Source organism: Bufo gargarizans, chromosome 6, assembly GCF_014858855.1.
Source record: "Bufo gargarizans isolate SCDJY-AF-19 chromosome 6, ASM1485885v1, whole genome shotgun sequence".
In the NCBI taxonomy this organism is placed as follows: Eukaryota; Metazoa; Chordata; class Amphibia; order Anura; family Bufonidae; genus Bufo; species Bufo gargarizans.
The window spans coordinates 257,068,852-257,093,986 of record NC_058085.1 but is presented as its reverse complement, the minus strand read 5'-3'; the positions used below and the strand labels follow the sequence as shown (position 1 = coordinate 257,093,986).

Below are 25,135 nucleotides of genomic sequence, written 5' to 3'. Positions count from 1 at the left end.
CGGAGGCTATATTAACAAAGTTTTCCAATGAATTGGGTTTGGATACAGCAATCCAAACCTGATTGGCTCAACACTACTGAATACTTTTGTGATTGCATGTATTTAAAAATGTAGTATAGCCAGTGAGCTATTCATTAAAATATACCGCATCTGTATAGCGCCACCTGCTGTTTGTTCTTTTCCTTATTTTTTGTCCGTCTCACTGAGCTGGTCGAATGTCCTAAGTTAAAATCTTCAAGTGCCACCAGCCATATGTTCTGCTAGAAGCTGTGGCAATTACAGGGAAAGAGCTGCAGCAGAAAGGACATGCCCCCTGAGCTGCCAGGCTTAGGATAATTAAGCAGTGAATGTGACCCATGTGAGGTACAGGCCTGGTTCTAGCTTTGTTAGAAAGGTATTGCCATGTACTATGTGATGTCTGATTTTCATATTTTTCTTACATCAAATCGTGTAGGTAATTCTTGGATGATGAAGGCATTGATGCCATTGACTGGCTCTCACGTTCCCCAGACCTAAATCCTGTTGATAACCTCTGGGACATCCAATGCTGCCAAGTAGTGCCACAGACTGTCCAGGAGCTCACTGATGCCTCGATCTATGTCTGGGAGCAGATCTTCCAGGTCACCATCTGCCCTTTCATCGCAAGCATGCCCAGTTGTTGGGAGTGCATCTGATTGGCAGGGGTCCTGGGTGAATGGGGCTGATCTGCACCCAGGCCACGTGACATAGTCGTGACATCACTGGCATGAAGGAAGCTGCCAGAAGGCTGTGGCGCTAATGTGAGCATGCTGCCTTCTCAAACAGCCAATCAGATGCTGATGACCTGAAGCCTATTGCACTGGAAGTAAAGCCCTGATGTTTGCTAGGGTTGCATAGTACTGACTTCAGCCCTGGCTAGCATCTGGGCTGTTCTGCACTGGTGCTGATTCCTGAAGCGCCGGCACATGGGTGAGAATGTCATCACTGCCTGGCCCTGTCACTCAGAGCTGGGGGCGGAGCTAACCAATATAGGGAAGAGAGATGTTGGTATGATGAGGTCCAACGCTGATGCCCTCATTGCACTAAAAAGCTCATTTGCATAATCCAGAAAGCATAATTTCTCACCAACGGAGTCACTGATTTCCAGATGGACAACAAAGTTTGCATCAGGAGATCGTTATGAAGCTACCAGTTTATTTGATTTATTACTCAGGAACATGGTGATAGATGCACTTTCAGGGGCGTAATGATCGTGGTTGCAGAGGGTGCGACCGGGCCAGGCAGGGGACGGGGACCCGCAAGTGCTTTCAGCCAATTCCCTCTGCTTTGCATTATAAAAGCCAGTTCGGCTGCGCATATCCCCATACCCTCTCCTGCGCCACCACCACGTTATCATGGCATGTCGGTGAGACCCGATGCTGGAGTTCATGGGTCTTGCGTGATGACGCGGCATGGCAGAGGGTATAACGGGATGTGTTTGCAACTGATTGTGCAAGCAGAGACAGAGCGGAACAGAACAGAGGTAAGTTTTTTTTTTTTATGTATGCCCATCCCATTCTGGGGGGGCACCCGACATTATGAACTTTTTAGAACTAGAAAGGGAACCCACTGGCTATATATATATTATATATATATATATATATATATATATATATAACACAGGGGGGCAAAAAATCTAATATGCAGAGTGAGAGGGGGCAAAATCAAATATATACAGAGTATGAAGGGGCAAAATCAAATATATACAGAGTGAGAAGGGGTAAAATCAAATATATACCTAGTATGAAGGGGTAAAATCAAATATATACAGAGTGAGAAGTGGTCAAATCAAATATATACAGAGTATGAAGGGGCAAACTCAAATATATACAGAGTGAGAAGGGGCAAAATCAAATATATACAGAGTGAGAAGGGGCAAAATCAAATATATACAGAGTGAGAGAGGGCAATCCTTCAACTATATACAGAGCTGGCAAAATGATATATATACAGAGTCAGGTGGCAAAATGAAATATATACAGTGTTGAAGGGGGAAAATTCAAACCTATAATGGGGTGGGGGGGGGGCAATCCAAAGTTTGCCCTGGGGCCCATAGAATTCTAGATACGCCACCGTGCTCTTTAATGTAGCGCTTTCACCAAAAAATGTTATTCTCTGACCTGTTAGAAAGGTACATGATGTATCTTGTAACAAAGGTAATCTTTCCAGTGACTGTAGTGACTGTATTTGTGAGTTATCACATTGACTCTCCAAATAACACAACATCTTATGTGTGGACAGAAAGTCAGTTTCTCTATGTATTTCTATGGCAGCCTCAATGTCCGTCTCATAGGAATGAATAGAGAAGTAACTGACTTCCTGTCCTGTGTCAGTTGGAAATCAGAGTGCTGGTCACATGACACAGCTGAGGATCAGAAGGGAGGTTATAACTCACAAATACAGTCATCGGTAAGAAGATTACCTTTACTACAGTCTACTTGTACAGGATGACTTAGTAACATAGTACATAAGGCCGAAAAAAGACATTTGTCCATCCAGTTACGCCTGTCATCCTGATCCTTGATCCAGAGGAAGGCAAAAAAAAAACTGAGGTAGAAGCCAATTTTCCCCACTTTAGGGGAATAAAAAATTCCTTCCCGACTCCAATCAGGCAATCAGAATAACTCCCTGGATCAACGACCCCTCTCTAGTAGATATAGCCTGTAATATTATTACCCACCAGAAATACATCCAGGCCCCTCTTAAACTCTTTTAGTGAACTCACCATCACCACCTCCTCAGGCAGAGAGTTCCATAGTCTTACTGCTCTTACCGTAAAGAATCCTCTTCTATGTTTGTGTACAAACCTTCTTTCCCCCAGACGCAGAGGATGTCCCCTCGTCACAGTCCTGGGGATAAATAGATGATGGGATAGATCTCTGTACTGACCCCTGATATATTTATACATATTAATTAGATCTCCCCTCAGTCGTCTTTTTTCTAAAGTGAATAACCCTAATTTTGATAATCTTTCAGGGTACTGTAGTTGCCCCATTGCAGTTATTACTTTAGTTGCCCTCCTCTGGACCCTCTCCAGCTCTCCTATGTCTGCCTTGTTTACAGGAGCCCAGAACTGTACACAGTACTCCATGTGTGGTCTGACTAGCGATTTGTAAAGTGGTAGGACTATGTTCTTATCATGGGCATCTATGCCCCTTTTGATGCAACCCATTATCTTATTGGCCTTGGCAGCAGCTGCCTGACACTGGTTTTTGCAGCTTAATTTGCTGTTTATTAAAATTTCTAGATCCTTTTCCATGTCAGTGTTACTGAGTGTTTTACCATTTAGTATGTACAGGTGATTTGCATTATTCCTTCCCATGTGCATAACTTTACATTTGTCAGTGTTACACCTCATCTGCCACTTATCTGCCCAAGCCTCCAATCTATCCAGATCCCTCTGTAGTAGTATACTGTCCTCTTCAGTGTTAATTACTTTACAAAGTGTAGTGTCATCTGCAAAAATTGATATTTTGCTATGCAAGCCTTCTACAAGATCATTAATAAATATATTGAAGAGAATAGGGCCCAATACTGACCCCCGAGGTACCCCACTAGTGACAGTGACCCAATCTGAGGGTGTACCGTTAAAAAGGACCTTTCACTAGAATAAAACATCTAAACTAACTATACAGACATGGAGAGCGGCGCCCAGGGATCTCCCTGCACTTACTATTATACCTGGGCGCCACTCAGTTCTCCCGGTATAGCCTCCGGTATCTTCATAGTTAGGCTCCACCCAGTGGAGCCTGCCGGCGTCTGATTCTCCCATGCTGTAGCGCTGGCCAATCGCAGTGCTTAGCTCATAGCCTGAGAGAGAAAAAAGCCTCTCAGTGTATAACAGTAAGTGCAGGGAGATCCCTGGGCGCCACTCTCCATGTCTGTATAGTTAGTTTAAATGTTTTATTCTAGTGAAAGGTCCTCTTTAACCACCTCAGCTCCCCTAGCTTAAACCCCCTTAATGACCAGACCACTTTTTATAATTCTGCACTACACTACTTTCACGGTTTATTGCTCGGTCATACAACTTACCACCCAAATTAATTTTACCTCCTTTTCTTCTGACTAATAGAGCTTTCATTTGGTGGTATTTAATTGCTGCTGACATTTTAACTTTTTTTGTTATTAATCGAAATTTACCGAAATATTTGCAAAAAAAAAAGAAATTTTTCACTTTCAGTTGTAATTGTTTTTTTTTAACTACATTCCTATATAAATTTTTCTCTAAATTTATTGTTCTACATGTCTCTGATAAAAAAATGGAATAAGTGTATATTTATTGGTTTGCGCAAAAGTTATAAACTATGGTGCAAAAATGTAAATTTCTGCATTTTGAAGCAGCTCTAACTTTCTGAGCACCTGTCATGTTTCCTGAGGTTCTACAATGCCCAGACAGTACAAACACCCCACAAATGACCCCATTTCGGAAAGTAGACACCCTAAGGTATTCACTGATGCGCATAGTGAGTTCATAGAACTTTTTATTTTTTGTCACAAGTTAGCGGAAAATTATGATATTTTTTTTTCCTTACAAAGTCTCATATTCCATTAACTTGTGACAAAAGATAAAAACTTCCATGAACTCACTATGCCCATCACGAAATACCTTGGGGTGTCTTCTTTCCAAAATGGGGTCACTTGTGGGGTTTTTATACTGCCCTGGCATTTTAGGGGACCTAAAGCGTGAGAAGAAGTCTGGAATCCAAATGCGTAAAAAATGCCCTGTGAAATCCTAAAGGTGCTCTTTGGAATTTGGGCCCCTTTGCGCATCTTGACTGCAAAAAAAGTGTCACACATGTGGTATCGCCGTACTCAGAAGAAGTAGGGCAATGTGTTTTGGGGTATCTTTTTACATATACCCATGCTGGGTGAGAGAAATATCTCTCTAAAAGTCAACTTTTCCCATTTTTTTATACAAAGTTGTAATTTTAGAGAGATATTTCTCTCACCCAGCATGGGTATATGTAAAAAGACACCCCAAAACAAATTGCCCAACTTCTCCTGAGTACGGCGATACCACATGTGTGACACTTTTTTGCAGCCTAGGTGCGCAAAGGGGCCCAAATTCCTTTTAGGAGGGCATTTTTAGACATTTGGATTCCAGACTTCTTCTCACGCTTTAGGGCCCCTAAAATGCCAGGGCAGTAGAAATACCCCACATGTGACCCCATTTTGGAAAGAAGACACCCCAAGGTATTCCGTGAGGGGCATGGCGAATTCATAGAACTTTTTTTTGGCACAAGTTAGCGGAAATCTTTATTTTTTTCTCACAAAGTCTCCCTTTCCGCTAACTTGTGACAAAAAGTTCAATCTTTCATGGACTCAATATGCCCCTCAGCGATTACCTTGGGGTGTCTTCTTTCCGAAATGGGGTCACATGTGGGGTATTTATACTGCCCTGGCATTTTAGGGGCCCTAAAGCGTGAGAAGAAGTCTGGAATATAAATGTCTAAAAAATTTTATGCATTTGGAGTCTGTGAGGGGTATGGTGAGTTCATATGAGATTTTATTTTTTGGTCACAAGTTAGTGGAATATGAGACTTTGTAAGAAAAAATAAAAATAAAATTTCTGCAAACTTTTGACAAAAAAAATAAAAATCTTCTATGAACTCGCCATGCCCCTCAAAAGCGCCGCAGCGATTTTACAGTGTTTTTGCAGTGATCAGAAAAAAAAAATTCTGTCACTGCGGTGGGGCGGACTGAATGCAAGTGTGCGCACAAGATCAGGCCTGATCGGGCGAACACTGCGTTTTTTTTGTAGAGCCTATAGAACATGTCCTATTCTTGTGCGCAATTGTTGCGGACAAGAAAAGGCATTTTCTATATAGTTCTGGCAATGTGCGTATCCGCAAAATGCGGAAAGCACATTGCTGGTGTCCGTGTTTTGTGGATCCGCAAAACACATACAGACGTCTGAATGGAGCCTTACAGGGGGTGATCAATGACAGGGTGGTGATCAGGGAGTCTATATGGGGTGATCAACCCCCTGTCATTTATCACCCCCCTGTAAGGCTCCATTCAGACGTCCGTATGTTATTTGCAGATCCGCGGATCCATGGATCGGATCCGCAAAACACATACGGACGTCTGAATGGAGCCTTACAGGGGGGTGATCAATGACAGGGGGTGATCAGGGAGTCTAATATGGGGGTGATCAGGGGTTAATAAGGGGTTAATAAGTGACGGGGGGGGGTGTAGTGTAGTGGTGTTTGGTGCTACTTATTACAGAGCTGCCTGTGTCCTTTGGTGGTCGATCCAAGCAAAAGGGACCACCAGAGGACCAGGTAGCAGGTATATTAGACGCTGTTATCAAAACATCGTCTAATATACCTTTTAGGGGTTAAAAAAAATCGCATCTACAGCCAGCGAACGATCGCCGCTGGCAGGCTGCAGATCCACTCGCTTACCTGCAGTGCCTGTGAGCGCGCGTTCACAGGAAATCTTGCGTCTCGCGAGATGACGCGCAGGCGCGTGAATGTGCCTGAGTCAGCCGCCTCCGGAACGCGATCCTGCGTTAGGCGGTCCGGAGACGGTTAATAACCACCCTCTGTTTTCTATCAGCCAGTTACTTACCCACATACAGATGTTTTCTCCCAGTCTGAGTATTCTCATTTTATATACTAACCTTTTATGTGGTACAGTGTCAAATGCTTTGGAGAAGTCCAGATATACGACATCCATGGTCTAGAACTTACCTCCTTATAGAAACTGATTAAATTAGTTTGGCATGACCGATCCCTCATGAAGCCATGCTGATATGGCGTTATTTGCTTATTTCCGTTGAGATGCTCTAAGATAGCATCTCTTAGAAAACCTTCAGTTTACCCACAACAGATGTTAAACTTACCGGCCTATTGTACTGGTCAGGGAATACATTTTTTTTGTAGGAGTGCTACTTTAAGGACCTTTGAGATGATAGATCATGTGACATGCACACATCAGCAATTGCAAAGGTCATTTACTCTCTCCTCACACATCTTTGCATAGGTGTCATTGCCCATAAAAACCATGATGTACAGTCGTGGCCAAAAGTTTTGAGAATTACATAAATATTGGACATTGGAAAAGTTGCTGCTTAAGTTTTTATAATAGCAATTTGCATATAATCCAGAATGTTATGAAGAGTGATCAGATGAATTGCATAGTCCTTCTTTGCCATGAAAATTAACTTAATCCCCCAAAAAGCTTTACACTGCATTTCATTGCTGTCATTAAAGGACCTGCTGAGATCATTTCAGTAATCGTCTTGTTAACTCAGGTGAGAATGTTGATGAGCACAAGGCTGGAGATCATTATGTCAGGCTGATTGGGTTAAAATGGCAGACTTGACCTGTTAAAAGGAGGGTGATGCTTGAAATCATTGTTCTTCCATTGTTAACCATGGTGACCTGCAAAGAAACACGTGCAGCCATCATTGCGTTGCATAAAAATGGCTTCACAGGCAAGGATATTGTGGCTACTAAAATTGCACCTCAATCAATAATTTATAGGATCATCAAGAATTTCAAGGAAAGAGGTTCAATTCTTGTTAAGAAGGCTTCAGGGCGTCCAAGAAAGTCCAGCAAGTGCCAGGATCATCTCCTAAAGAGGATTAAGCTGCGGGATAGGAGTGCCACCAGTGCAGAGCTTGCTCAGGAATGGCAGCAGGCAGGTGTGAGCGCATCTGCATGCACAGTGAGGCGAAGACTTTTGGAAGATGGCCTGGTGTCAAGAAGGGCAGCAAAGAAGCCACTTCTCTCCCAAAAAAACATCAGGGACAGATTGATAGAAAATATGGTGAATGGACTGTGCTGAGGACTGGGGCAAAGTCATATTCTCCGATGAAGCCTCTTTCCGATTGTTTCAGGAAAAAGGCTTGTCCGGAGAAGAAAAGGTGAGCGCTACCATCAGTCCTGTGTCATGCCAACAGTAAAGCATCCTGAGACCATTCATGTGTGGGGTTGCTTCTCGTCCAAGGGAGTGGGCTCACTCACAATTTTGCCCAAAAACACAGCCATGAATAAAGAATGGTACCAAAACACCCTCCAACAGCAACTTCTTCCAACAATCCAACAACAGTTTGGTGAAGAACAATTCATTTTCCAGCACGATGGAGCACCGTGCCATAAGGCAAAAGTGATAACTAAGTGGCTCGGGGACCAAAACGTTGACTTTTTGGGTCCATGGCCTGGAAACTCCCCAGATCTTAATCCCATTGAGAACTTTTGGTCAATCCTCAAGAGGCGGGTGGACAAACAAAAACCCACTAATTCTGACAAACTCCCAAGAAGTGATTATGAAAGAATGGGTTGCTATCAGTCAGGAATTGGCCCAGAAGTTGATTGAGAGCATGCCCAGTCGAATTGCAGAGGTCCTGAAAAAGAAGGGCCAACACTGCAAATACTGACTCTTTGCATAAATGTCATGTAATTGTCGATAAAAGCCTTTGAAACATATGAAGTGCGTGTAATTATATTTCACTACATCACAGAAACAACTGAAACAAAGATCTAAAAGCAGTTTAGCAGCAAAATTAGTGAAAACTAATATTTGTGTCAGTCTCAAAACTTTTGGCCATGACTGTACATAATCCCTAAAGACACAGATGTGTGCAGAGCTGAAGGCTGAATTGCCACTCCCCTATAGTCCTAGCACAGTGCTGCCTGAGGCCAGAGAAACTGTTGGTGTAATGAATGGTGCGGGCCTCTGGGTGGCCACAACATTCGGGGCGCTGGACAAAACATCAGGGGCACACACCCCAGATGTTTTGACCTAACAATGCCTCTGGTCATTATTATTACTGGGACACTATTTTTATGCTGTATAGTATTTGGGGCATTGGGGAGAATAGCACAGTATTTGTGGTGGCAGGAGGATGACACAGTTGAAGCACCAGAATAGAAAGTTTATGCTGAGAAAGTGGGGAGGATATCAGAAAGGTGAGAAATCTAAGATGTCTGTGTGGCAAAATATGCAGAGGCGAGATGTGACTGAAGGACATTGCCCTGGTGTACATGACGTTCCCAGCATTAATTAATGCTGCTGGCTTACTGTTGTGGCCTGGGTCTCACCTCCTCAACCTCCTCATCCATATGTTAATTAGAGACAACTGGATGAGGATCACGAAGGCAAAATGTGGCAGCTGGCTCTGGCCACCACAGAGGGGCAAAGAGGCATTTTGTGCTGTTGGTTCGTTATTTTGTGCATTGTGATAGGTTCTACTGGGGCAGTATTTTAGGCTGCACAGTGGGATCTGGTTCTGCCGGGCATTATTATGTGAAACCCCAATGGTATCTGGTTCTGCTGGGGCAGTATTATGTGCCCCACTGTGATATTTGGTTCTGCTGTGACAGTATTTTGTACTGCTGTCACGTTCCGGAGGATAGACAGACCTCCGGAGCATCTCGCAGACATGACAAGAAGGTAACAGATCAGGAAACCAACAGAATACTTTATTACACATGTAATAAAGGAACGTAACAGTAGTGCAGGACAAGCAGGTTAGGCAATAGTGGTAGCACTACCACTGAACAAAGTGCATTGGTAGACTAGAGGCAAACCCCAGAGGACGAAGAACCAGTTCTTCACAGAGCCCCTGGTGGTGGGGATGAACTTGGCCGAGGACTCACTGGTTAACCTCCAGGATGTTCCCAGTACACTTGGCTGCTACCTGCAGATAACCACACTGGTGCAAGCACCAGCAGTAAACACAGACAAATGACTGGAACCCAAATATAACCACACAGGACACAGTACAGACAAGACAAATGGGAATAAGCACACAGAAACAGATGCCTAGACCCCATGCGGAACGGAAGCATGGCGGTCCCAGGCAGATTTGCACACAGACTAGATGTCCTCCCTCTGAAGAACCAGGAGCCCTCTCACAAAGGCAGGACATACATAGGATAGGATCAGAAGCAGTAAGGCACTGCCAGGCAAGACATGTAACAGACTGAAGCCAATAGCAGTAGAGCACTGCCAGGCTATACATGGAACAGAAGCAGTAGAGCACTGCCAGGCTACTCATGAAACAGACTGGATCAGAAGCAGTAGAGCACAGCCAGGCTACTCATGAAACAGACAGGATCAGAAGCAGTAGAGCACTGCCAGGCTACTCATAAAACAGACTGGATCAGAAGCAGTAGAGCACTGCCAGGCTACTCATGAAACAGACTGGATCAGAAGCAGTAGAGCACTGCCAGGTTACTCATGAAACAGACTGGATCAGAAGCAGTAGAGCACAGCCAGGCTACTCATGAAACAGACTGGATCAGAAGCAGTTGAGCACTCCCAGTCTATACATGGAACAGACAGGATCAAGACACGGAACAGGTACAGAAGATCAGGCAAGGCATAGAGAAGGATACAACAATCCTATACCAAGCGACACCACACAGAAGGGCAGATGGAAAAAAAAACTGGGTCAGGAAGCAAGGGGCAATATGTAGAGAGGCTGAGCACTCTCCACCTGGACCACACCGAGACTGACGCAATGGATGATGATGATAATATTTATTACACCTGAATGCAGATTCAGCAATTCAAATACTAAAAACAATGTAATCTAACAAATAATAAAAAACAATTGTAGCAATAAAAATATTCAGAATGAAAACAGCATTGTAAATAACTGGACATACAATAAATTAATAAAATGCAGTGGGTGCTCTGTAAGACTCCGAATGGTTAATATACCCTAAAAATGTGTGTATAATCGATATTATGAAAAAATCGAGAAATGTTTGATCGAATGAGTACTCAATGTTTGTTCAAATAAGTGTTCGGACAGAGTTCGATAGATTTCATACGATTATTTCAATATACTCGACGGATATCCCCTGTCTGGCAAGCAGTAATCACACTTACGATTGCCGTCTGACTAAAGCTCACAGTGGCGTCCCACGTGGCTAATGGTGTCAGGTCCGGCAGTACCTGATTGCAGTGATTCAGCTGGAGCGTTGCAGGCAGTCTAGTATTTGAATTGCTGAATCTGCATTCAGGTGTAATAAATATTATCATCATCATCCATTGCGTCAGTCTCAGTGTGGTCCAGGTGGAGAGTGCTCAGCCTCTCTACATATTCTATATTTCTTCTTCACTGGGTGAGTCATTAGGCTTGGTAGCACCCATCCAAAGCTATAAGCGGTAGTGAGCCATTATACTCTATTCACATTTTTCAGGAAGCAAGGGGCTACACCCAGCAAGTCACAAGACAGAACTGACTCCAAGGCCGACAGCTCACAGATAGAAATAGCTGCATAACCATGGCACCTGATATATCACACCCAGGCCCAGACCAGGGAATATTAACCCCAACAGAACCAGGAGTAACAAGAAGCACTAAACAAGTGTCATTTCACACAGTCACAGAGAGACACAGGCAACAGTTCACACCTGCAACACCACAGTCAACAAGCAACCAGCATACACAGGAGACAGCCTGCAGCCAGTATGTGAGAAAGCATGCAGCCAGCCTACACGGCCACAACTGTCACCGCGAACTGCACTGTGACAACTGCATTGTGGGATTGGGTTGAGATAAATAATGTTACTGCTGACCTTGACTACTTTTGTTCTTCCTACCTACAACATGGGACTACTTTTAGTTCATTTTTTTCCTGGGCCACTGTAAGTCCCCAGTCCCCCCTGCTGTCATGTGAATATTATAAGATCTACAGGTAAGACCTGGCGAGTGATGCAGTATTAGTAATGAGACCTGGTGTGTGATAAATATAAGATCTACTGTTAGGTTCTCACCTGGTGAATTGGATCCTCTGTTCATTAATATAAACAAATGGGGCAGCTTACTTGGTTTTGGCTACGGGGTCGGAGCCTGGGACTGGTAGCCTAAATATAATATAATATTGTTGTAATGGGCAGTGGGTGTGGGCTAGTCCTAAGAATTGTATCCTGGCGATCCCTTGGTTTTCACCTTTTAACCCCTATACATGCTTTTGCTGCAGAGGACCCACCAGGCCACTACCTCTTGGAATAGTTCTGGTGTAGTCAGCCAATACTTGTGCAATAGTTGGTGCAATTTCATGAAACTAACCTGAGGTTAGGGCAGGCAGCAAAGAGTAAGTACTGTAGACAGGCTAAAGTCAGGGCAGGCAGTGGAGTATCAGAGATGGTTAAGGCCTGGGCTAGACTGCAACTTTTTGTATTGCAACTGATTTATTTTAACAGCTACAGTCCACAAGATTGCTTTCCACTGAATTCATTCATTTGGAGGCAGCTGCAGTTCAATAGTTAAAATCAATCGGTCACGCAACAAAAAGTCACAGTGTAGCCAAGGCCTAACAGGCAGAAGTTTGGTACACAGGCAAACAATCAGAATAGCACACCTTCACTAGTTAAAGTAGTAAACAAGGAATCTAAGCTTAGGCAAGGAGTGAGAGGGCAGTCCTGCATTTATAGTAGAAGCTGATTAACAATTAGTAGCAGCCATGCCAGTGGCGTTGCAAGGGTGGTGCGGGCCGCACCGGATGACACCAGTCTGATGGGGTGTCACCCGGCCGCCGGACTGATTTACTGCAGTGGAATTTCAATGTGTTACATAATTTAATTAATCACCTTGGTAGGTCTGACTGGCGGGTGCTGCTACAATGGGGTGTCACCTGCCCCCGCCGGGGGTGGGTGACACCCCATTGTAGCAGCAGACGCCAGCCAGACCTACCTAGGTAATTAATTAAATTATGTAACACATTGAAATTGCACTGCAGTAAGTCCGGGGGCCTTACTTACTACCTACTTACAGTGCGGGCAGCGGGCCTGCGGCTGCTACTGTCTTGTCTGGCGGCGGCTGTCCTGCCTACATGTGTGCCGTGCGGCGCTCAGGCCAAAGGAGGCGTGACTGACTGTCAGTGGGGCCGCGGCGGAGGGAGGCGAGGAGGCGGAGCTGCTGTGGCCTGTAAAAGCTGCCCCTCCAGGCTGGCTGCAGAAGAACACAGAGTAACACTGAGGCACGACTTGTTGGCCGACCCTGCTGGACTCTAGTCTGGAGAAGACACCTTAAGGCAGAGCCAGCTGAGATTGGAGCCAGGACCAGACCGACCCCACTCCAGCCAGACCCCAGTGATATATTAGGTACTGTAAGTGTATTGTAATTGTAACAGAGAGGGGGAGATGGGGGACAAAATGTACAAACATGTCTGTGCCATGGAGCCTGGAGGGGAAGAGAAGAAATTCCTGTGCCACCCATGGTGGGAGGGGATCATGGATGACATGATGAGGGGACCCGGGACAATGTTGGAGTCTGTGTTATGGGGAAGGTGGGGGGGTGACATCCTGTCACCGTCACCCCCTTTTGGCACAGACTCCAACATTGTCCCTCATCATGTCACCCCCCCCCCCCCCCCCGATGGTGCAGACTCTAACATTGTCCCCCATTAGGGAGCATAATGGATGGGGGCTGACGGCTGTCATGGGCATGATGGATGGGGTGCTGACGGCTGTCATGGGGGGCATGATGGCTGACATGGGGGGCTGATGGCTGACATGGGGGCATGATGAATTGGGTGCTGACTGCTGACATGGGCATGATGGATGGGGTGCTGACATGGGGGGCTGACTACTGACATGGGGTGCTGACATGGGGGGCATGATGGATGGGGGCTGACATGGGCATGATGGCTGGAGTGCTGACATGGGGGGCTGATGGCTGACATGAGGGCATGATGGCTGTCATGGGCATGATGGATGGGGTGCTGACGGCTGACATGGGGGGCTGATGGCTGACATGGGGGGCAATGATGGGGTGCTGACGGCTGACATGGGCATGATGGATGGGGTGTTGACGGCTGACATGGGCATGATGAATGGGGGGCTGACGGCTGACATGAGGGCATGATGGCTGACAGGGGCATGACGGCTGACATGGGGGGCATGATGGATGGGGGCTGACGGCTGACATGGGCATGATGGATGGGGTGCTGACGGCTGATATGGGGGGCTGATCTGAGGTATGATTAACATTGGGGGTCTGATTGGTGGTCTGACCTGAGGTATAATGGAAAATATTGTTTCTTATTATACTCCTCTAAAACCTATGTGCGTCTTATAGGGCGAAAAGTACAGTCCTCAAACCAGATTGAAGCAGAGCGAAGATATCAGGACCACACAGAGGAGAAGCCAGCTGCTGCAGACAGAACCAGGACCAGGTGAGCTGCGGGCGGGGAGGGGGGGGGGTCACCGAGATGTAGCTTCGCTTGTGTTGCCAAAAAATCCTTGCACAGGCCCTGGTCACGTCCACGTGACAGGGCCGGTGCAAAGAGTCCCACAGTACATAATGTGGGCAAAATATACCTACTTACATAACATTCCCAATAAATACATGTATTTATTTGTGAAAAAAGGCTATTTTACATTTTTATTAGTGATACTCTAAGGTGCCAGGGGGTGTACCCTGGCATTTTTATTATGGTACACCACCTGGCACCATTTTCCACATAAAAATAAGTTTATGTATTGGGAATGTTATGTAATTAGGTATATTCTGCCCACATTATGTACTGTGGGACTCTTTATTTATTATATAAAAATATAGGGGACACGTACTGTGCTGTAAAAATATTGCTATTGCTAAAGTCAGGAGGTAGGCAGGGTGGCCACCTCCAGGCTCTATCATTGTGCCACTCTTTGGCCTTCTCATACTGCCGCCAACTCCTCACTCTGTCATTTTGCCTCTCGGTGGCCTTCTGCTCTGACAGGTGTGTTGTGTGCTACATGTGCCGTACGGTGGCGCAGCCCCTCACTCACTCAGAGAGCAGCACACAGGGTCAGGGGTGTGTGACTGGAGCCTAGGCTGCGGGCGGCAGTAGGGAGTTTGTGAGATTGGAGTGGGGTCCAGATACTGGTGTTAGGGGGAGTTCTGGGGGGGGAAGAATGCACCAAAGTAGCTTTGCTTGTGTTGGCAAAAATACTTCCACCAGACCTGCCAGTAGCACCCCCCTTCCCATTGGCGATCTGTCTGCTAGCACCTCCAACAACCCCCCCCCCCCCCCCCAAAGTTAAACTAGACGACGGTGTATTATATGGTTTATCCATACCATTATTAAAATATGAGAAGCACAAGAGACAAATGATATGTTTTCATGCTGTCCTTTTTTCAAATGGATTTCAGAAAGCAAAGTCTGAATTCCTAAGCGAATATTCCACCATGCCACATGGAGTGCATAAGTCAAAGAGGCCAAGTGGATTCCAGCAAAGGAGAACAAAAGAGGCAAAAATTCAAGCAATCAAAACCCTGGCTGGATCCATGCTCAAGTATGTCAAAAGACCAGATGATGGCCAATTGATCAAGCTGATTCTTCTGATGCTTTTGCTAGAAAGCTTTCTGCAGAGGAGCAAGAAGTGGAAATGGCAGAATCCGAAGAAGAGCAAGGAGGGAAAATAGAAGAATTTCAAGCAGAAGAGCAAGGAATGGAAATGACAGAATCTGAAGCAGAAGAGAGTGCTGAAAGTGACTCAAGCCATAGTCCGTATACTATGAAAGACATGACTGCCGTTACGGAGAAAGATTTGCATATTTTATCTGATGTGTCCTTCTGGGAGATACCGGTTCCAAATAATTTTCGGGTAGAAATTGTGAAAAGAGGAAGTGCTTCTTTCCAGAACCAAGATGGTCCTTTTAGTGTCACCAAAAGGCCAGATGAAAAAGCTGCATCAAAGGGAGAAGTGCGCCAACTTTCAAAAGTGTGGTTTTACAAGGTCATGCCAAACGGAGAGAAAATTCTGAGGACATGGATGGTTTACTCACCTGTCAGCGGGAATTTATATTTCTTTTGTTGCCGACTCTTTACCAGCTGTACTACAGATACAACATCCAAATTTGTCACTGGGTTTCAGAAGTGGTAGAAACTGAGCCCAAAGGTATATAGTCATGAGACATCTGAAGAGCTCTTATACTGTGTGGAAAAGTGGAAAACTTTGGCAGCAGGACTGAGGCTGCATGAAACCATTGATGCCCAAACTATTTCTAGGATGGAGACTGAGAAGAAAAAGTGGAGGGACATTTTGCACAGATTGCTGGATATTACATTGTTTCTTGCCAAGCAGAATCTGGCATTTCGTGGTCACAAGGAAGATGAGTCTTCTTTGAATAAAGGGGACTTTCTTGAGATGGTTGAGATGCTTTCCAAGTATGATCCGGTACTGAAGGAACACCTAATTAGGTTAAAGTGGCACACCTGTAAACTTAACCTGTCTGTCTCCTATCTGTCTCCACAAACTCAGAATAAGTTTATAAGTGTCCTGGCCCATCATGTGAAGGCGAAGATTGTAACGGACATAAAGTCTGCAAAGTACTTTGGCATCATGTTTGACAGCACGCCTGATGTATCGCATACTGATCAGATGTCTGAAGTGATCAGATATGTATGTACACATCACCAACAGGAAAGTTGAGGTAAAATAAGTTTTTTGGGGATTTTTCCCTTTAAAGGGGAGAAAAGCTGCTGACCTCAGTTCTGACATTCTTCAAAAATTAGAAAGTGATGGACTCGACATAATGATGTGCCGCTCTCAGGGTTATGATAATGCTGCTACTATGGCTGGAATCCATGGAGGTGTACAATCCATTCTGAAGGGGAAAAACAGGAAGAGGCTATTTTTAATGGATGTGTGGACCATTCCCTTAACTTGTGTGGTCAGCACTCTTTTGCTCAAAATGCATCTTGCGTGACCTTTTTTGGAACTCTGCAGACAATGTTTTCTTTTTTTGCTGCTTCCACCCATCGATGGGATGTGTTAATTGACCATGCTGGAGTGTCAGTAAAAAGACTATGCACAACACGCTGGAGTGCTCATTATGCTGCAGTTAAGCCAGTAAAATAAAAATTTGACATGTTTGTGTCGGCACTTGAAGCTCTTTGGGAACCATGTGAAAATATGGACACAAGAGGAGCAGCACAAGGTCTTCTACCTGCTGTCTGTGACTTTACTTTTCTATGCTACCTGCACTTCTGGTCTGATGTACTGAGGGAAGTTAATGATGCACAGCAGTACCAGCAGACTAAGGGCTTAAGTCTCGATAAAGTGGTGACAAAGCTTGAGACACTAAGACTTTTTCTGTGTGAGGAGCTCAGTCACCTAGTCGAAAATGCAATTCAGCAGGCACTTTTAAAAGCTGATGAATATGGAATTGCAGTAGAGAGAAGAAGCAGGTTCAAGAAGAGGATGGCAGGGGAACTGGCAAGAGATGCTGGAAGCCCAAGTCTGCAAGAAGAAAATAAGAGGGCGATGTTTGAGTGCATTGATTGCTTTCATTTGGAACTCCAGACCAGATTAAGAGCCATCATGGAAGTAGCAGGCATGTTTGAGGCTGTTCAAGCAAAGAGTCTCATATCTGCCACTGAAGGAGAATTAAAGGTGTCCATTCCAAAACTGACCAATTTCTATGATGAGGTATCTGAGAGTGAGCTGTTACTGGAGATACCAAGGTTCAGAAGACACCTAAAAGCAGCAAAGTTGGGCCTAGAAGAAGTCAAAGATTGGGCAGCTTTACAAGTTTTGACCTTCATAGCTCAATGGGATTTTATTGAGTCTCTCCCACACCTTTCACTATGTCTGAAATTATTTCTCACAATCTGCATATCTGTGGCTTCGTGCGAGAGGAGCTTTTCAAAACATAAACTTATCAAAAATTATCTGCGATCTACAATGGGAGAGTCTAGGCTTTCCGATCTTGCACTGTTGTCAGTTGAAAGCGAATTAGTGCAAACCATTGATTTCGATGAAGCAATTAATAGTTTTGCAGCTTTGAAGGCCAGGAAAGCAAAGTTCTGAATTGATTGAGATGTTCTTTAAGTGCACTTGTATTTGTTCCTGTTCAATTTTCTGTTATTTAATTATTTATTTATTTATTATTCATGTTGAATTTTGTGTTATTTAATTATTTATAATTTTATCCTGTTAAATTTAGTGTTGTAAAATGTTATTTGTTCAGTAAAGGGGTTGGATTAAAAATAAACGTTATTTTTTAAAAGCATTAACTTTGACTTCTTTCATTCTTTCAACATATTTTTGGTTATATGACTAAAAGATTATTGCGAGGGGGGGCAGGTTGGGGCGACACCATTTTCTACCGCACCGGGTGACACCAGCCCTAGCAACGCCACTGAGCCATGGCAAAAATGGGTGTAGTAGTAATTCATTGAACAATGTTCCTCAAAGAATTAGGTGTGCTGCAATGGTTGTCTATTTGATGGTGTATTGTTGGAAAAATTAAAGGCAACTTTTTTATGTGTTTAAAGTTAATAGCTAACCGAGTAAACTGGCAAGCAGGTATGCCAGAGACTACCTGAATCTACAGGTTGTGCCCCACTGCCTGAGCTAAAAATGCCAGTAGAATGATTGTTACAGCTCGATGCAGAGGCAGACTGGGAACTTAAAGTGGCCCTGAAAAAAAAAACTAAAAGTGGCCCCATGTTGTAGGCTGGCAACAAAAGTAGGCAGGGTCAGCAATACCATAGCGCAATAGACCATCCCAGCGAAACCATATACTGTCCCAAAAGCTGTCCTTCTACCCCAAAATATGTGGTGTCCATCAATAGATGCCATTTTCTGTCCTTCTTCTCCAGTTGTCTCTGATTAACATACAGTGCAGGGGGCTTAGGAGGTGAGATCGGGTCACAGCAGTTGAATTCAGTAGGGCATGTGTGGCCGCTGGCTGGGTACATGAGTACCCGATTCTCACAGCGTTAATTACCACTGATAACTCACTATGTACCCAGCCAGAAGCAGAGATAGGGCTTAGGTGCCCCCCTGAGGCATCAACCTGCCAGGAAATTTCCCTGTGAGGTCTATGGCCAATCCTCCCCTGGCTCAACGTGTTGCAAAGCTGGACTGAGAGGGGTTGCGGGGTAGCGCGCAGTGCCCCTCTTCCCCTGTAAGGCTGCTGCTAAAAGAATTGGACAAGGAAGAGAGAAGATGTCTGCCATGGAACTCCTTGAAAACATAAACATTGTAATTTTATGGATCCAACTTCTTCCTTTTAGTCTGTATCCCTTCCAGTCATTTAGGTAGAATAGCTGTCCATTTGGAGTATTACATGTTCAGTGTTGGAATTCTGGACAGAGGCAGGAGATGCCATGACTTTAGTAGAGAAAGACAAAAGAGAGAAATCTTGAGAGTAGAAGGTAATTTAAAATCGAAGGTAACTGCGTTCATTTGTTTAATCACTTTCAAGGGTCCAATAAATCTTAGAGAAAGTTTATCACAGGTGGCTGTATAGGCCTAAACTTTATCTCTCTGAGAGATGTTGGGATTAGGGTAGGGTGTATATATTTTTTTTAAACATTTTATTCAGGGAGAATAAAGGCATAGCAAAATGTACATGAAATACAAAGATAAGGTACATGACTTTCTGTTCCAGTGGCCCAATGAAAGACATTTACTTTCTATTGATTTTGCAGACTCTAGGCCTTAATGATCAAACCTAGATCTCCCAAATTTTCTATTTTCAATCCCAACAATTCCCTCCCAATAACTAAGTTAAAACCTCTAGTCATAAACCAAAGCTTCTCCTTCTAAGATGTTCCTCTTGAATGTAACCGAAAGAAATCCTGTCAATTAGATTCACTTCAACGGTTTCTCCACCTTATTATGATTAAGAATATTCTCGCTATTCTGTTACCAAATTTCCCAGTGTACCCTTTACCTGTTCCTCCAAGTACCTATTTGGTGTCTTGGAATGGTTTAATCAGTTCTTTCCTTTCTACCGGAGATAAAGAGTAGACTATAAACTTCCTCCATTCGCGGAAAAAGCCTTTGGTATCCTTTTCCTTATTCCTCTCTGTTTCTAACCTATCCATATAGAGGATATGTTTCATAGTTCCTATGGCTTTTTTCAATGTAGGAATAGTGGGATATAACCAGTGTCTAAGTATCATTTTCTTCACTGATAAAAGGAATAAGTGGACACCCTTCACCTGTGTCGATTGGGTGATTTCACCTTTATGATCATGAGGTATATAATGAAAGATGCAGTGTAGCAGTGTATTTTGTGTATCTATTCCCCAGACTTGCTTTATAAAAGCTATTGCTCCTTCCCATAAATGCTTCAAACTGGGACAATTCCAAAGGCCATGTAGTAGGTTAGCTTTTTGTAGGTGGCATTTCGGGCACCATCTGAGATAGTGTGAAGGGGCATCCTTGTATGGCAAGTCAAAAGCATAAGTCGCTTTGTGTAAAATTCTGAAGTGCATTTCTCTCCATGTTTCACTACTAATAGCTTGCCTCACCCTTTCCATCCCTTCTCTCAATTTATTTGTCAGTGATCCAGTTCCTCCTCCCACTTCTTAAATACAGACTCTCCTAGTGAGGTGGATTGAATATTCTGGATTTTCCTGTATAAATCCAAAAGGGAAATTTCCTGAGATCCCACCAAGGCCCTGAACCAACTCAATCTCTTCGGTTCTCCTAGTTTTGTTGCTTGTGCCCAACAGTATGATTTTATTTGGTTGTATGATAAAAAAAATGGGAGGTAGGGAATTGGAACTTAGATTGGATTTCAGGCCATGTTAGGATCTCGGTTCCCGGGGGATTCAGCAAATGTTTTACTAAGGTAATCCCTTTTTCTTTCCATAGAGCAAACATCTTAGATTGCCTACCTGCTGGGAAAGCTGGTAGAGACCATAGTGGCATATAAAGTGTGATGTACATGGGTAATCTGTACAATTTCCTAATCCCTCTCCATGCAGCCATGGTGTCCCTCACCAGAGTATATTTTTTTTTATGGAAGGGGGGGTGTCACAAATTCTAGTATGTAAGATCACCACTAAGTCCCAGGGGGCCACTAGTTCTCTTTCTAGTGAAGTATTTGAAAAGTATGACGTCCCACCTATCCAATCTCTGACATGGCTAAACAGAGAAGCCAAATTATATCTCCTAATGTTTGGTAATTGTAACCCACCCTCCCATTTTGTTAAGCAAAGTTTATCATAAGCAATCCGCGGTCTCTTCCCCCGCCATAAGAAATGTGAAAAAGCCCTCTGAATTCTATTGACATCTATGTGTTTTATAAGTAAAGGGATGGTCTGGATGGGATAGAGTAATCTGGCAAAACTCACCATCTTTAACAGATGGGCCCTACCAAACAATGATAGTGGTAAATTAGACCACCGAGGCAGTTCTAATTCTATTTTTTTTATTAACGGGTCGTAATTTAGCTTGTATAAGGATGATGGTTGCTTCCCTATTTTTATGCCCAAATACGTTAGGTAATGGGGCATTACTTCAACAGCTTCTGACGCCCTTTGTGTCTCTTGTGAGGGGCAACATAGCTAGAATAACTGGCTTTTATTTACATTTATTCAATAACCAGTGGTTTTGCCGTAATAAATCATGGTATCTAGAATCTTTTTGAGGTGTGTATTTGGGCAGTTTATAAAAATCAAGATGTCATCTGCAAAACAGATGAGTTTTATTTCCTTCCTCCCCACTGTTATTCCCTGATATGTGTCTGATTGGATCAAGAATTGAACCAGCGGCTCCAAAGCCAGGTTAAAGAGGAGGGAGATAGGGGACAGCCCTGCCTTGTTCCCCTGCCAAGGCGAAAAGGTTCTGACGGAAAGCCCGGAGTGCTCACCCTCGCCTGAGGATTTTTATATATTCCATCCAGGAAAGATCTAAATGATCCATAAAATCCAAAGGCATCTAGGATCCGCTGGAGCAATCTCCAATTTACATTGTCGAAAGCCTTTTCCGCATCAACAGACAGAAAGGCAGGGCAGCCACGTCTATTCTGGTTATGAACTAAATAGTCCTGAACCTCTAACACCGTCCGTATGTTCGCCACTGCGGCTCTCCCTTTTGTGAATCCTACCTGATGAAGGCCTATTAATTCAGGCATGTAATTCGCGAGTCTATTCTTCATCAATTTGGTCAGTACTTTTTGATTAGTGAAATTGGCCTATATGAACTAGGCAAAGTCATACCCGGTTTGGGGATAAGTTTTATATATGCCATATTCCCAAAAGGCATTATATCCCCTCCATTTAAACAACAAGGGTTCTAAAGTTGGGGTAACTTCCGTATTTAAGGCCTTGAAAATTCCGACAGATAGCCATCTGGGCCTGGCGCCTTTCCATTTTTTTGTGATTTTATAGTGAGTTTGACCAATTCCTCTGTAATTTGCTTATTTAGATGTGTCAGCATTTCTTCCTGAGCTTTGGGACAGTAACTTTAGAAAAAGGTTCTTCTGCTTTAGTGTGATCATACTTGTCTTGGAGGTATAACTGAGCGTAAAATTGACCGAAACATTCTGTTATGCTTTTAGGGTCTATGAGTTTTTTCCCTGTGGCGTCTATTATACTTTTGACCCCCGTACCAGGATTGTGTACTTTTGTCCAATTGGCTAATATCTTCCCGGCTTTATTGCCGAATTTAAACAGGTTTGATTTATAATTTGGGGACAACTTCGTATTTTGTTCTAGATAATGGTCATAGTTATGTTTCACTGTGACCCACTGTACTTTATTAGGGTCTGTAGGATTTGCTAGAAAGGTGGTGTATGCCCTACGGACTGTTTCCGTTGCTTGCTCGAGACGTAGTTGTATCTTTTTATTTTTCATTGTGGTGTATGAAATTATATGTCCCCTAATGACCGCTTTCGCCGTGTCCCAGAGCAAGGTGTGATCATCTCTATGATCTATATTATTTTCTAAGAACTCCCACCACCATCCTTTCAATCTATTAACAAAGTCATCATCAGTGGTTAAATAACTAGGTAAACGCCAAATATAATCTGTTCCTTTCAGAACATTTTCTGTTAATGTTACGGACACTGGCATGTGGTCAGAGATTACCATATCTGTGATCTCTAAAAGCTGTATTTTCCTCATAAGTCGTGGTGAGGCTAGGACATAATCCAGTCTAGACCACGACTGATGAGCATGTGAAAAGTGGAAAAATTCCCTCTCGATCGGATTGAGAGAACTCCGTACATCTGTCAGGTTCGTGGACTTTAGTAAGGGTTTGAAGGTATATCCTCCCAGTGCCTTATCATGCGGTTCCTGTCTAACCTGTTTAATCTTAAAACGGTCTTCCTCTGTATCATGAACCACATTTAAATCCCCTGCTACTAAAATCTTGGTTTTGTCTTCCTGTAGGATTGCCAATTCCAAATCTAAATAAAAATGCAGCCTGCGCAGAGTTTGGTCCATATACATTAATTATGGTCAATTGTCCTGCGTCAGTATCTAGTTTTACCATCATTATTCTCCCATTCACATCCCTGTCAGTGGAAAGAACTTCATGCCTCAACCTTTTGTGTATTAGTAAAAGCACCCCTGCTCTTACTGAGGGAGAGCCTAATACCCGACCCACCCAAAGACTCTGCATGCGCCAGAAATCTACCTCCTCCAGGTGCGTTTCTTGTAACAGCGCTATGTCTGCATTCATTTTTTTAAAGATTTTTAAGAATCATTAGTCTTTTCTGAGGGGACCGTAGTCCCTTTATGTTCCATGTAATAATCTTCATAATTTGAAGGGTAGAGAGATTGGTTAGAGATTGCTCCCTAGAGGAGGCCATCTACCTGCATACATCCAATTTCCCATCTTGAAGCCGTAATCATGGAATATGACTAGATTAAGAACTTCCCCCTTAATCCCATAACATAAACATTAAGAAAGTGCCTCGCCTCGTTAGGTCGTGGCAACCAGCCTAAAGTCTGTTTGGACTTCTCTTTTTTCGCACTGAACTGGGCAGTCGGCCTCCACTATACCAGATTTTTCTAGTTTTAGAGTCACCTAATTTACATCCATAGTCCCCCCCATCCCCGCCACTTGTTCTGACCATTGGGGTCAGAAAAACATATTTACCAAAAGATAATCTCGTCTAAAGTACCCTTTCAACCCCTTTAACCCCCCCCCAGTTCTCACCCCAACCAAAGGACCCGATACCTACAGGCCTGTGGCTGTCACCGCCAGACATCTGAGAAGCTCTGACACGTTATTCAGAACCTCCTCCTTGAGGTTCCTTTTGTTTTGCTTTTGTTTTCTCAACTCGTTAGCCTCTCTCAGCTGTCATGTAGTTGCACTGATTGCATCCCTTTCCCTTCCCATACTGCATCACTTTGCGGTTTATACATCTTCCTGGAGTGTGTGCATGCTGGACGCTACTACTGAGTCTTCTACAGATAAGTTTTGTTCATTCATTTGTGTTTTCCTGTTTGCTGGATCCCAGGTGACCCTGACTCCCTCCGTATCAAGTGTAGGGAGCCGGTGGTCGTGTCCCCTCACTATTATAGGGTGTTCAGGTGTTATACAGTCGAGGAACGAGGATATGCGATCATCTACCATTGAGAATTTTTTGAATAGGCTGAGCAGTTAGGGAGAGAGCCAGGTCTGTTGCAGGGCTTTCCCTTTGGTTCCTTAGTTTTGAATCCAGTCAGTCGGATCATCATTTTGTGTCTTCTAGTTTTCTGTACACCTTCCGTGACAGTGGCCGTGAGTCACTGCAAAAGAGGAAGTTCGCTGCCTTTAGAACTAGACACAGGGTTAAGAGTTCATTCCAATTCCGGACTTCAAGCGTGGGTCTGGTCTTTCTTAGATGATCGCGGGGAAATGCCATCGGATCTCCTGCAGGACTTCTCTCCGTTGTGGCTACCCTGTGGCGATGGGCGTCCTCTAAGTGTTTTTTTCCCTCCCGAGCTTCTAGGGGATTCCGCGTTATCCAATGCTTCTGATGCGTCGCTTTGTGATAGATAGGTGTCAATTCTACCGTCTTGTCTGAAGACTCTCAGAATGGCTGGGTATATGAGAGCAAATTTGATTTTCTTTTGTACCAACTGTGTACATATGCGTGAGAACTCCCTCCTCTTCTTGGCCACCTCCACAGAGTAGTCCCCAAAAAGCAAGATTCTATGTCCCCTCACCTTAAGCAGCGGATTAAGACGTCTGCATTTAAGCAGAAGGGATTCTTTGTCAGCATAGTTAAGGAACTTGACTATCTGGTCTCGGTCTCATCTTGGGGCCCTCTTTGGGAGCCTCTCTTAATGGGCCAATTCTATGTGCTCTTTCCACTATTACCGGCGACTGAAGCCCCAGCGCTTGCAACAATTCTACTGCGCAGATATGGGTCAGCTGATGCGATGGAATATTTTCAGGTAAACAAATAATCCGCAAATTGCTCCTT

General features: G+C 44.0%; 1 pseudogene; it reads left to right on the top strand.

The window, feature by feature from the left end:
* The first annotated feature begins 1,420 nt into the window (after positions 1 to 1,420).
* On the top strand, positions 1,421 to 16,681 carry LOC122942132 (annotated as a pseudogene).
* Positions 16,682 to 25,135: the final 8,454 nt, after the last annotated feature.